The following is a 14097-nucleotide window of genomic DNA, read 5'->3' as shown; positions in this document are numbered from 1 at the left end:
AAAGCAGCACTCTTATTTGAATTAGAAAACAATAATGTAAATAAAGTAATATCAGTATGCACATTTCCTCGGAGAATTTTCTCTCTAGAGCTCGATGTCTATTTCTATTAGCCTTCAGCCAAAATAAAGGTCACCAGACAGAAGATTCTTTCTTTTTTCCTTTAACAAAGAATGTAATCCAGTCTGACGCCTTCAGACTGGGGAATTAATTTTTTAATTGGGAGCTGTAAGTAAAACGCTGTTATCATAGAAACAATGTTAGGGTTTTAACTTTACTTATTTAAAACAAGACCAGGCATTTTGAAGTGGTTTCAGGTGAAGGGGACACTCTTTAACCAGGGGGTTGTGGACAGAGTATGCAATTATCAGATTAGCCTTTTAGTCTTCCGTTCAAAACTCAGCCTGTCTCTATTTTTGATATTTTCAGGTTGGGGGAACACTGAATCAATACGTTTGCTATCACAGGTGCATGTGCTCCTAATGGACCCCAACCCGTGTAAATGTGCTGACACTCCCACCGTGCAGGCACTCTGCAAAAGTGCTGCATCCCTCCTCAGTAAAGCAGCACAGCAAAGAACCCAAAACTCAACCTAGTCAAATACTTAAAGCTCTTTTTTTGCTTAGCACAGATGCAAGGTACCAAACTTAGAGAGATCAGGCAGTCTGCAAATTAGTAAGATTACTTGTTCAGGAATTTTAGAGGAATTTGGCAAAAATAACTGACATTTGGTCCGTTCCGACTTAAAATGTCATTTGATGTGATAATATTTGGCAGTTCTTTAAATCTTTCTAGAAAAAACAAATTCTAACTTCAAATCACACCTTAAATTAAATTTCAATTTCCTAACTATAATTATGAATTTTTAATTTTATACTGATGAAGTCTCCAATCTGCGCAATTCCTAATTCTGTAATTCACCCAAGCCAGAAATTCAAATAATAACATTTTATATCCTTGCAAATGCCCAAGACAGTACAAAGCATGGTTCTTAGCATAAACTGTTACAAACATATCAGGAATATGTTCAAATAAAAATCATAAATAATATTAACTACATAAAATACAGAATGTCTCAATCTGTTGCAGGAAACTTTGAAAGCAGTAGAGGTTACATCCAATGAATGTTTTGTTCATTAAAAAGTATTCACACCAGTCTAATCAAAAGTTTGGCTTTTGCATCCCCCTTTTCCTTTTCCAGCTGTCAAGCTCTGGTCTGAACACCACATTTGTTGACTTCTTCTGCCAAAGTCTTGTTTAGTTTATGGATTCACAACTGGACAGAAGGAAAAAGGGAAGCCTGAGACAGGCTGAAAGATAGACAAGAGCAGAGTTGAATAAAGCCAGATCAGGTGAAAAGGAAATGAGATCTGGAAAAAATCAAAAGGCAGGAGGCCTAGGGAAGAGCACATATGGGAGAGGATTTGCAGATTGAAGGACATACTGATGGGGAACGGCAGCTAAGAAACAATGAAACCAGCAAACAGATGGAAAGAAAAAGGACAAGAAAAGAGAAATAAAGTTCCTAAGTGCCAGAAATAGAGCAGGAGCTATTTAACAGCAAATCAAGCAGACAGAAGGAAAGACACAGAATGGAAAAGATCTGACTTTAAAAAGCCCTTATATTAAAATCTTTATCACACTAGGTTCCACAGCCAGAAGATATATTTCTGTTTTTTCCAAGTCTAATATTTGGAACAGTTTTAATGCAAAGGTAGAACTAGTTAAAAAAGGAGTGTATAACTGAACTTTTAGTGCTAATAGTAACCATATATATATTTTAAATACTCCTACAAGTACTAACCAGAACCTTCAGAGCTGTCCTCTCTGTTTCTCTGTATATAAACAGAAAGAATTCCATAAGGCAAATAAACACCTCTTGCCATCTGCTGAGAAGCAAGCACTAAGAGTCTTTACGAGTTCATTTTAATGAAAAACTTTTCAGATATGCCTGGTATGTAACATGATCAGTCAATGTTTCAGTTTCACAGCCCTTATTAAGACAGTCACATACAAAATGTGGCAGATTCTCTGCTTTCCAAGAATGATATATGAATTACAGAACACTTTAAAAATGCACAATAATTTCTATAAACCTTGCTTAAAATACCTTGGCAGTTAATATGGACCAATGTATATGCATATTAATATAAAACCTCACATATTTCAAAAACTTACAGATTGCAATAGCTATTTTAGGAGGTTTTTTAACATAAATATGATACATGTTAAGATATTTTAAAAACACATAGATTAGACAGTATGGGTTATTCCATTTTGTTTGTTCTTCTTACTACCAAGGAAATATATATCTAGATTAAAAAAGCGGCCAGTGGAAAATATTACTGGTTGTTTGCATAAAAAGACAACTTTAGTCTCATATTTCTTGCCATTGATTCAAAGAAGATTGGATAATCTCTGAAAACAAGTGCAGATTAATAATAATTGCATTGATAGCTCAGTTTCTTTCCCGAGTATAAAGGTACAGCACAGGCCTTCATCCTGCAATCAGAAATAGAAGAACATTTGCACGTGCCAGCCCTTAGCTCCCAAAAATCAGCAAAGGCCCTTACACCCAGGAATGTCAGAACAGCACAGAAAGTCTAAAGATTTGTCTCAGTGAAATCACTTTACCTGATCTGAAAGTCCTTTTCCATATCCCAAGGAGTGCCCATGCAAAACTGTAGTACTTCTGTATCCACTAAAATAAAACAGGATTGTCCTTCCTTCACCTTTCCTGAAAAGGAAAATTTCTTATTTTCATTTGAGAAGGACAAAGCCCCCCAGAAGTGTAAGTTCCTCTGTGAGGAGGCTTTTAAAGGTACAGCTGTACCTGACACACTGGTTACAATCATCACATCATTAACTGTGTCACTGGTACCCAATTTCTGAGTAGTTTGGGCATGAAGCACCTAAAAGTTGACAGACAAGCACCTCTTATACATAACCAAGAATATTTCAGATATAAGGAAATGGTTAAATATTTAAGCAGTGTTTTACCTCCTTGATAAATCACATAATTTTCTTAAATAAAAATAGCCATTGTATATGTGCCTTACAAGTCAACTCCTCTCTTTATTTGGGTTCTTTTTTGGGTTTTGGGTTCTGGGACCGGGCTATATTTTTATGGATATTTTGCTTAAAATAAAGCCCCAAGTCAGTCTTGGTGTAATTTTTTAGCTAGTCAAGTTATGAACCCCTGAAAAAAGGTGTTTTTAATGGAAAGGCTGACAACCTCTTAAGTGAAGTGCTGTGAATGATGGCACCTTGATCAGAGTTGGAGAAAACGTTCAATGTGATATAAGCTACTGAGCTAAGTTGTAAAATGACAAGGACTGAGTGAACAGTTTTTAATACAGATAATATTGTTCATGTAGTCTATAAATATAGAATTAAATGTTGACCTCTATCTCCCATGTCAAAAGTCAAAGTCAGTGTCAGCACATATTGTTTTTATTTGTTTCAAGAGAAAAATAGATCAACAACATTAACCTCACAATGAACAGAGAATTGAATGAATTAAAAAGCAGTACCCCATAAATCCCCTTCCTTTTATTGGCACAGTGATAAAAATGCCTAGGGCTTAGAGGAAAAGGGTAGTCTCAGACACTCATCTGAGCTGCTCTATGTACACAGAGCTGTACATCACATGCTAAAACAGAGGAACAGAGATATTAAGATTCGTACAGTCTCATATAATACACAATATCCATCAAATTGCATCATAGCATCCTGCAAAACGGGGCATGTCAGATATCCCTAAGACAAGTAGATTATCACTAGACTACTTTAAAGCAACTTAAGCCTTCCACCTACCTTTGAAAAACACATTTCACAAGAGATATTAAATACACGAAAAGAAGATTTTATTCAATACTGTCTATACTTGCAGTTTACCAATATTTTAAGACACCATCTGGAAGAAACTCCACAGTGCTTGGAGTTACCAGCTTCACTGGTCGAGTATCTCTTTAAATTCTTGGCTCATTGGGATAAGACTGAGGGATATGACATTTTTCTCCTGTTTAAAAAGTAATTTTTTTCAAAACACCTCATAATAATAAAGGCCCCTATTTCACAACGCCATAGTAAATTTGACAGTTAACTAAAATGAGCAGTTTCAATTGCAAATTCAGTTTAATTGCAATTTTTAATGCTGCATAATTAAATGAAAATGTTCTAAAAAGATTCACACAGTCAAAACTAGGACAGAAACAAAAGCATTTTCACAACATTGGTTTAGGGTTTTCTAATCAATTTCTAGAAAAACTGACAAAAAGTAACATTTAAAAACAAATCAGTTTAACAAAAGGAAAGGGAATGGTATCATCTGAAAAATTCAGCTGTTAGTTTTTGTTTACATTTTCTTATCCTCCTGCAGCTTGTAGGATATACACAAATTCTTTTGGTTTACTGCTCCAGTGATTATCTGCTGGCAATGTTGCATCATGTGAAAAACATTTTACAGCGTTTGCACTGTGTACTAAACACACAAAAGCAACTAATTACAACGTTTGTCAAATCTGGAGTGTGTTCTGTGGACACTGACTGGAACCAAATGCCATTTTTCTTCTTGAAACGGGCTGGCTGACTTTGAGTTTCACCAGTAAAGTGTAGGCTTGGGGTGAAATCTTGACTCATATACATTGCTGAAGGCTGGTATGCTGAAGCTATTCTATATCTTGGTGAGAAAAGCCTTCTCAGGCTTGAACATTCACAGAGCTTGAAAGAATTTTACAGCTGGCTATAAAGAGCAACTTTTCTGCTCCACATGTATTCATGCAGCTTCTGGGCAGAACCAGTCATGGTGCTTTTCATAGCTGGATGATCAGAAGACTTCTCTATAACTTCTAGTAAAGAAGGGAAGACATGTATTTTATTATACTAAAGGATTACTGGTGTGGAGGGCAATACTGAATAGCTGTATAAAGCAAATCACTTATGGCCTTGCTGAGCCTGTAAACTCAGTCATAGCTTCTCACAGAGAAATAATGTCCAAACAGGGAGGGCACTTTTTTCTAAGACACCTGGATGATAAAATTAACTTCAACCTTGGTTTTAAAAACTGCTTGTGATTTGAAGAATAGTCTACTGCATGAAAAGGATGATGAATATGTTGCAAGGGCCTAAAAAAAGAAATATAATAATTCGTTCCTCTTTTTATGATTTGAGCCCTTTTCCCATTAAGTCAATTTTCATACTGGGAATGTTAATGTTTTGTAAGTTTAAGGTTTAGCTGCTTGACAAAAGTCAAGTAACAGAAGCATCAGCTCTGTTAATTAAGAATAATATGTCAGTTTATAGTTGGTGATGGTTCTCCACTGAGAAATAAAAATGAGGTTTTCATTCTGACCTGTGCCAAGGGGCCCGGCAGCAGTCTGGCAGCATGGACAGAGGCCAGTCTGCACCAGACACTACCAGGATGGACAGCAGAGATGAATCTTTTTTGAAAGAGAACGGGAAAAAGTCACAGAGCTACAGCAGCTGGATCTTCAGGAATATCCCCAGAGACTGCATTGACTGGAGCTCTCAGGCAGGAGCTCGGCAGCACAAGAAAGGTTTGAATGATGCTGCAGCCTCCTCTCATTCCATAAGAGCCATCCTTTAACTTGAGCTTCTCTCAGTGCACTAAGAGAGTGTTCTGAGCTTTGTTCTTCAATGCCAAACAGAAATAAGTTCAGTGATTTAAAAATATCCTGCTTTCCATATATTTATAAAAACAATGATCACATTTGTTAAACAGGCAATCATATTGCTCAACATAATTCCAACACTAAAAAGGCACAAAACACAGACAACTTGAAACATTAACAGATTCAAGCATATGAACAGGAAATACAAAAGTGATTGACAGTGACTGTTGATAACTAACTGATAAAAACTAAGTTTATTTGTAAATAACAGTATCCCAACTCATAATAATTTACATTTCAAGAAATTCAGCAATCAAGCCTGCAATATGAATTTCCTGTTTGTCATTTTCTCCCACAATTTGAAAGCTTTCTTATGCTTGTTGTACAACTGGGAAAATTCTTCAACATCACCCAAGAAGTTTGGCATCAAACCTAGCATGAGAGGTTGCACAGATATATTGACTGAGATAAATTAATTAGCTCAAGTCCTGTTGTAGATACTGTTACAGATTATAACATACACACCTTATCTGTGTATTAGGATTGTCTGTGGTCATCAGCACTTCTTATCCAGTTTTAAAATATGTAGATACCTATACAGCATTAAAAAAACTCACACAGGCTTTTTTTCTAACAAGCCTTTGGTGTTAAACAACATTACTCTAGACTTATAAAAATAATGAAAATGTGCTCAGCTTAAGCCATGATCTCCTACTTTAGTTGACTGAACTCATAAAAAGAAACAGTTACTGTGTTTACTGTTATTTATTATTATTACTATCATTATTTCAATAATAGTGAAATGCAGATAAGTATTTGGCTAGTTGAAATTTTAGCATGAGCTCCAAAAATTTCACACATATTTAGCATACTGATTCCAGACATGGAGAAACAAATTAGCAGATAAGTATTGTTGTAATCATTAGTTAAAATTCTCTGATATAAGCTAGTGTCAGCTCCCACTTTCAGAGCCAAGGAAAATATTCACAAGCTTTTACTTCCTGTAATAGAGAATTCACTGTTTAGGATTCAAATCCCATGTGTTCAGTCTCCCTACAAATACGAGTCCTCTCTTAGGGATTCTATCAAAAAGCTCTCACTGGTAACAAAAAAATAGAAATACACTACGATAAAATGCCTTTAATTAGAAGGAGCTAAAGGTACTGAAACCTGCAACAGCAGATGCAGAAAAAATGGCCAGAAGTACAGCTGACCTTCATTTTATGAAGCTACAAGAGAGATGAGAGAATATTATTTTCTATTAAAATATAAAGCACAGAATTAGTGATTCTTGTTGCATGTTCCTTACATCTTATATATGGTACACTTTAACACAGCTATATTTTTAAACTTTCCATTAAAATAATAGATGATAACAAGGCAAGGTAGACCAATTTAAAGCCTTGTAAGGCCATTAAGAACTTCCTACTAGAAAAACAAGTTAACAAGAAATTATACAGCACACTTTCACATCTGGGCTTACAAAAGAAGCTTTTGCAACTCTTGTGCTTCTACGTGCTCTTACTGTCAGCTTTTTGTTCTATGTGAAGAGAAATAAGGACAACCACAGAGTTACAAGTGTCACTCAAAGACACAGACATGCTTGGTGATATCCTGAACTCTAAATAAGAGCAGTGAATTGCTAACAGCAATCATCCTGCAGCAAAAAACAGCTACAAACCTGTGCACCCCAGGATTGGTCCTTCCCCTCTGCACTGGAGCACATTTGGGGGATCTGGTTTAGCACAGGTCACCTGGGAGACAAGAAAGGGACTCTAGAGCAATAAAGAAGTGCCAGATGAACAAAGTGCTCACAAGTTGCTTTGCTGATGCTGGAGAACAGAACGGATGGGGTTTGTCACAGTCTGACATCCCCCAAATGTTGCTGCAGTAGTTCTGCCCTTTCAGTGCAATCTGAAAAAAAATAATTTATATACAATACTTAGTACATTGACAAGCCAGAGATTTTTATTTTCTTTTTTTATCCGTTTATGGTTGCAAATTAATGAAATTACATGAGATTGAAGCCAATGACAACTGCTAATCTGTAAGCAACAACAAGCAAGGAAAAGCTGATAGGAGTACAGCTGTTTTATTTTAATTGAGGAATGATTTTATGTTGGAAGCACTCAATATTCACAGCAAATTAAAAATAATGAAGTGAATTGATACCAATGATATTTTTTTTACCTACTATCCCTTTGTAAATCTATTTCTTCACACAAATTGACATGTCTAATTGATACATACGCTATTATTCCTCATTAGTAGGCTGAATAAAATAATTCTTGATTAAATTTATTGCAATTTACCATCCAGCATAATGCTTGCAAGCTATAAAAGTCAATCAACAGGAAACAGAAAAAAAACAGATGACATTATTACTTCTTATATATACACAATAATCTCATGTGTTTTGTGGAACCTTCCTAAGCATTTTGTTGCTCCTCAGGAGCCACAGGCTGCCTCCAACAGGTCACTTCATTTTTCATATGGCCATAAATATATTTCACTGCATACACTCTTCTGAGTTTTTCTGATAAATATCACCTCTAATAAGCAAATTATTTGCGTATTTAGCAATCTGTTAGAAGTTGTCTGGAAGAGTTAGTCTTCTACTAACACTCAAACAAAATTATGCAGAAGAGCTGATGATTTACTTTGTGTGGATTAGGGCGTTTGATTTATATTGTGTTATCACCGCATCAAAAAAGTTCAACAAGTAGCAAAACTTCAGAATTTCAGTGAAACAAAGAAAGTCAATAGTAAACCTGACAAGCAAAATATATATTCTGTGATGCAAAATTTCCAACCAAAAAGAAAATTGAATCAATGGCAGGTCAGTCTGTTCTTTATAATTTTAACTTATTCCACATCTTACCCTGGCCCCCACTATTTTGTAGAAATTTTTTTTGTATTCTGAACCTAGCAGAGCAGCTATTATGTTACTCTCTTCTCTAATGGCAAGAAAAGTATGTTATGATCAGACTCTTTCTGTGGCCTTTTTCTCTGGAAAATGCCAGCAGCTGGGACAGGATTGCTGCCCTGCTGATGCTGAGCTTCAGACTTGACAAATAATTTACCCAAAAATGCAGTATAGATGCTATAACTAGTACAGACATAGTAGATATCCTACTTTTGTCAGCTGAATACAATTTCTTTTTGATGAAGAGCCTCTGATGCCCTGACTATGTCTCTGCCCTGATTGTAGTCTGCGTCTCAGCTTGTCCAGAAAAGCAGAAGAAATTGCTCAAAAAAATCAGACATTATTGCACCAGAGGATCAGAACTAAAACCTAAACTGCATTGGAAATGTTTTCCATTCTTATTACATATCATATTCTTTGTAAATCATTAGATAAAATCCTCATTAAAAAAAATTCAAATCTATTTTCTATTTATAGAAGTAATAATTAGAAAAGAGAAATACAGAAGTAACTGAAATTAAGGTACAGATTCAAAGGGTGTAATATGACCGTCTTCACTGAAAAATAATCTGGATTTTATTCTAGAGCTACTTTAGATTCACAATTGCATTTTTATACAATATAATTCCAGTAATCAATGTTTCTTTTGTTGCTACTTACAAATTTTGATCAAATATGTGTAAAAGGTGATATATCTCAATTCAGAAAGACCCCTGACATCTCAAGATCAAATCTTACATTTCAAAAAATAGAAGGAAGAGGTACTATCAGCAACAAACCCAGCTGTTTCAGGATTCATCTACTATTTGATATGTGTTACTCAGCACAGTAAACAACCAATCTGCCAGCGGCAAAAAATCAAAGAGCTCTGTGCCAGCTGAACGGCATCTTTTAAAGAACTGAGGAAATGGCCCAAAAAAGCAGCCCTTAGAGGCAGGCAGAGGTTTTCTAGTGTTCCTGGGGGACCCTGACATTTCAGAAAGTGCTGTCACCCAGACCCATACCATGCTCCATGTGTGAGGTTATCTTTAAGGGTGACTAAAAGTGTTTCCAACAATGAAACTATCCACATCAGGGTATGAATAATCAGGAGCTATGGCCTTATTGAAACTGAATTCCAATGTAGGTCCTCCACATGCATTTAGCCTCCACTGTCATAGGTGACTTAATTCATTAAATCTTTCCAGCCTATTTCCCTGGACAACAGCAAAACCATCATGGTTATGTGGCTCATTCATTCTGGTCCGTGGTGCTCTCCTGGTCTGCACACACCCAGAGACTGTAAAGACCCTCAGCTGTGCCAGGCCATGGGAAAGGACCAGAGCAGGGCTGCAGGGACTGCGTGCCTGAAGCATCCCCAGAGCAGCTCAGCTGGTTAGAGCAGAGTGCTGATAACACCCAGCGTGTGGGGTCAAAATATCCCTGCATGGGCCATTCACTTAAGAGCTGGACTTGATGATTCTTGTGGGTCCCTTCCAGCTCAGAATATTCTGTGAGTCACAAGTGATGTGATGGCTCAACCACCACCCTTCTGGCTGCAGAACCACAAAGCAAAGACCTTTAGATTTTAACAGGCATTATCTTGTCATTGCTTTTAATCTAGAAAAACCATATTAAGAAAAACACGATGGCAAAGATTATTATCAGCCTTAAATAGACCATTTTCATTCAGCTCCAACAAACTCAATAGGAAGAGTATTTCATGAAAGAGCACAAGAGATTGAAATTCAGTTGTTCAGTTAATCCCAGCACATTGAAATCAAATTATAAATATATATATATACACACATGTATATGTGTGCAAAGTGAGGAAGAAGCTACTTCTTTCACATGCATACAATTTCTATTAAAAAGCTCGAATAAGAAGTGTAGTATCACTCTTTAAAGCCCTTTAAAGTTTAAGGGTATTCTGCTCAGAATGCTTCTAGCTGCAAACAAAAACAAACCAATTCATCTGTGACACATTTGCAATTTTAAAATCTTAATAAGTTGTGAAATTAATAAAAAAAAATCACTCACTTTACTTTATTCATCACCGCAGAAGACAAAGGTATTATCCACTTGAGTCTATACCAAAAGGAAACACACACACATTAATATCTGTAATTTTGGTACACATTCCAAACACAAGAAGTAACAAATTTGGTGACAAAGCTGTCAAAATATGTTCTGCAAATACATTGGCAAGAGATCTGGACATACTAAAGAAATTCAGTGAAACAAAATAGGTGCCAAATGGGGATGTTTGACAGAGTGTTCAAAAATACATTTAGACCAAAGCAGGAACACATCCAACAGAGAGATTCTCTACATAAATTATCATGAAACTATTAGAAATAATTGGCCAGTGATTTCAAAATATTACATATACTTTTAATGTTATCAAAGAGCTGTGTTGTGAACCATGTGTGATTTCTTGGCGATTGAATTTTTGGCCGCACAACAGCGTTTTTAGGCGCAAGTGAAAATACTATATCCCATACTGTAAGTCAATCTGTAGTCTTTGAAATTGCATCAAGCTTCCAAGTGCTTTGAAAGGCTGTTGGGAGAAATACTATAAAGTCTGGGTACTCTGGGAGGCTGCAGAGCACAGCCCTTGCAGGGGCTCTGCTGAACAGATGCCTCCCCCAAGGCTGAAGAGATGATGATAAAGATGTCACAGCCAACCTCTCCAGCCAGCGTGGGGGTGTCTGTGGTCACTGTGCCCCAAGCCACCAGGTGAGTGGAGCCCTGTCCCTGCAGCAGGTACCACAGTGCTGTCACAGGCCAGGGCTGGAGATACAGCAGGAGGCACCTGTACATCTCTGCCAGGCTAATAAGAGCAGATTAATTTATATACAGTGCTGTATTACAGGCATTTCTCAATGAAATGAAGCCATCCAAATGCTTCCAAATACATCTGTGAATGCTGATAGCCCCTGCAGAGGTACTGCAGGAGCAGCAGCCTCTGCTCTGCACTTCAGTGGGATGCCTTGGTGATTGGAGGGAGTCAGGGGTCTGCCCTGCAGAGCTACCTGTTCACACCATTCGCGGGCATAAAATTAAAATCAAAATTGTTTAATGGTTCTAGAGAAGTAGAGGCCCTATAACGGAATATTAGTGAGCAAGTCAAAGCAGACTACCCAGAAAGCAGCCAGGGTGCCAGGGCAGATTTCTTCAGCCCTGATGTGCAGCTCATCTAAATGCTTACATCTTAAACATGCACTGAAATTTATGGAGTCTGCTCAGATTGTAAGGCTCAGAGTATCTGGGGTTAAAATCTGGCCTCCCTGAAGTGTATGGAAATATATTCCCTGACTTCACTAGGACCTGTTATAATCTACAAAGGTTTCAACAGTGCATTGATCTGAGCCTCCCATTAGGGCACTGAGCCAAGTGAACTACATTTTTCATGTGTTCAGTCTCCAAAATTTGTGGTTGATTTTTAGGAAAACATTTTTATATACACGTTGTGGAATTCCCTCATTATTATCCTATATCAAAGAAACACACTCTGAATTTGTGACAGTACAAGGTGAGATTTGTGTTAACTTCTGGCAAGTTTATTCCTTACACTTGAAATGAGCCTCTGAGAAAGCCCTCTCCCCCACAGACAAGCTTTTTCCTACTCCAGAAAGATAATTTTCCTGAACAACCACAAAGAAAAAGGCACGGATATAACCTGAGTAGCCCATAACTCCATTTATTCTGCTGAGATGAGAACGTTCCAGAAAAGTCTCATCCAGTGCTTGCTATCACTTCTCCTTATTCATTCTGACATCCTCAAGGGCTGCCTCCAGCTCCCTACATCCCTCCCCAGTGCTGTCCCAGGCTCTAGGTGGGCTCCTGTGGGTTTTGGACAGGAGTTCCAAACATTCCAGTTTTGGACATCAACCTGAAAAGCAGATGCCAGCACAGATAAGGTTTTCTACCTTGTATTGTGAGTGCTATTTCTGTCAGAAGATTGTGGGTTTGACCTGTGAGCTGCACCTTTTGGAGTTGGTTACAGAGCTTTCAGATAGGCGTTTTTTTGTTGGACATATGAATTTACAAAAAAAAAATTACTATCAGCAAAGCAGACTGAATTACCAAAATGGGCATGTTTTTCCTCCTGTGTGAGCTCTTTAAATTTAACATGCCTTTAAGCAGTATTAACTTTTAAGTTACCATAAAATCAAATAATTGTATTCATTAATTTGTTTTAATTACCAAGCACAGATAAGCATATGTCCTACTTAGCCTGGGAAAATCTGAACGCACACCTGCTCCAACAAGCAGTCTGTAAAATGAGACGTGAGGAAAATATTTGAATTACATTTCCCTGTTCCAACATACCATTTTTAAAAAGCACTTTCAACACTGAACTAGGCCTTTACAGTTAAGGCATTTTACAAGATGATACTGAGCTATGTTTCCTGTCTATGAAGAAGGCACCAGCATATAAAATGGTAGTGAATTTGCATTACCTCCAATCCATCATTCTTTGAGTGCGCAGGAAAAACTGTGAGACCTGCTGCAACAAAGCACAGCCTTGTGTTGACAGATTCTTATTTAAGTGACTGTGAATACAACAATTCCACAAATAATTTGTCAAGTGTGTGGCTGAACTAGCTCTGAACCCTGATAAATACCAACTCTCCTCACTGCTACAAAGGCATGATGTTCTGTGTGCGGGCAGTGAGTAACAAGCACCAGGATTTAACAATCGATGCTACTATATTTCTCTTTTCTTTGTGGTTAAAAAAGCCTTGAAGGGTGGCTCTTTCAGCAGTGTTAAGTACTAGTGGTGGCTATGCCTTGCAAATCTAAGTAATACACTGCAGGCTGAGGTGAAAGGAAATAGCACACTGCATCCATTTTTAGCTGCATTTAAAACATATGGTTTATGTTCTCTGGTGAAAAACAGTCTTTACTGTATAGTTAGCAGACTCTTGTTTAATACAGGCTGTTATTAAATGGACCTCTTTCAAGTTATGATAATAGGACATCTACTTCACTGCTTTTTGCATCCTAAGGCGTACATTTGGGCTGGGGTGATTCAAGAGAAGAGTCTCTTTTAGGAAAAATAACTCAAACTCTAGGGGAACATATGTACATATTAATAGGGGGGAAAAACACTCCTTCCAGGTATTCAATTGAAATCAAGATTGCATTTTTCTATCATGCAGTGCATTCTAAAGGCATTATGGATGTACGAGAAAAAAAATCATTTTTAAAGAAATGTAAATCTAATCAGTCTTGAAGCTAGCAATATATACATAAATGTCTCTTGCAGACATAATTTAGTATGCATTATTAATTTATTTTTCATAAAGCTTTCCAGCTACAAAAAGGATAAGTGGAAATGTGCACCCACATTGACAATAATGCTCATTTGTCTGGCAGGAGTGAACATATTAACAAATTTTCCCCGTCGAAATTCCAACCTAAAGGATGTTCAGAAGCTTCTTTGCAGAAAGACCAGACATGCTTATTGCAAACAACATCATTCCAGGCATTATAATAAAATATCAGCCCTTAATGGGACCTGAACTTCAGCAAGGTATTTGCAAGGCAAAACT

General features: G+C 37.0%; 1 long non-coding RNA gene across 1 annotated transcript in view; it reads right to left on the bottom strand.

The window, feature by feature from the left end:
- LOC106856669 (uncharacterized) overlaps positions 1 to 14097 on the bottom strand; it is a 69028-nt gene that overhangs the window by 12234 nt on the left and 42697 nt on the right. Inside the window, exons 3-5 of the long non-coding RNA XR_015806165.1 lie at positions 10577 to 10624; positions 7313 to 7545; positions 2633 to 2735 (exon numbers count right to left, since the gene is read on the bottom strand). This is a non-coding gene — a long non-coding RNA (uncharacterized LOC106856669). The remainder of the gene's footprint in view (positions 1 to 2632; positions 2736 to 7312; positions 7546 to 10576; positions 10625 to 14097) is intronic.

This window comes from Sturnus vulgaris, chromosome 12 (genome assembly GCF_052056855.1).
Source record: "Sturnus vulgaris isolate bStuVul1 chromosome 12, bStuVul1.hap1, whole genome shotgun sequence".
Lineage (NCBI taxonomy): Eukaryota > Metazoa > Chordata > Aves > Passeriformes > Sturnidae > Sturnus > Sturnus vulgaris.
The sequence above is the reverse complement of the archived record's forward strand: the minus strand, read 5'-3'. Positions and strand labels throughout refer to the sequence as shown.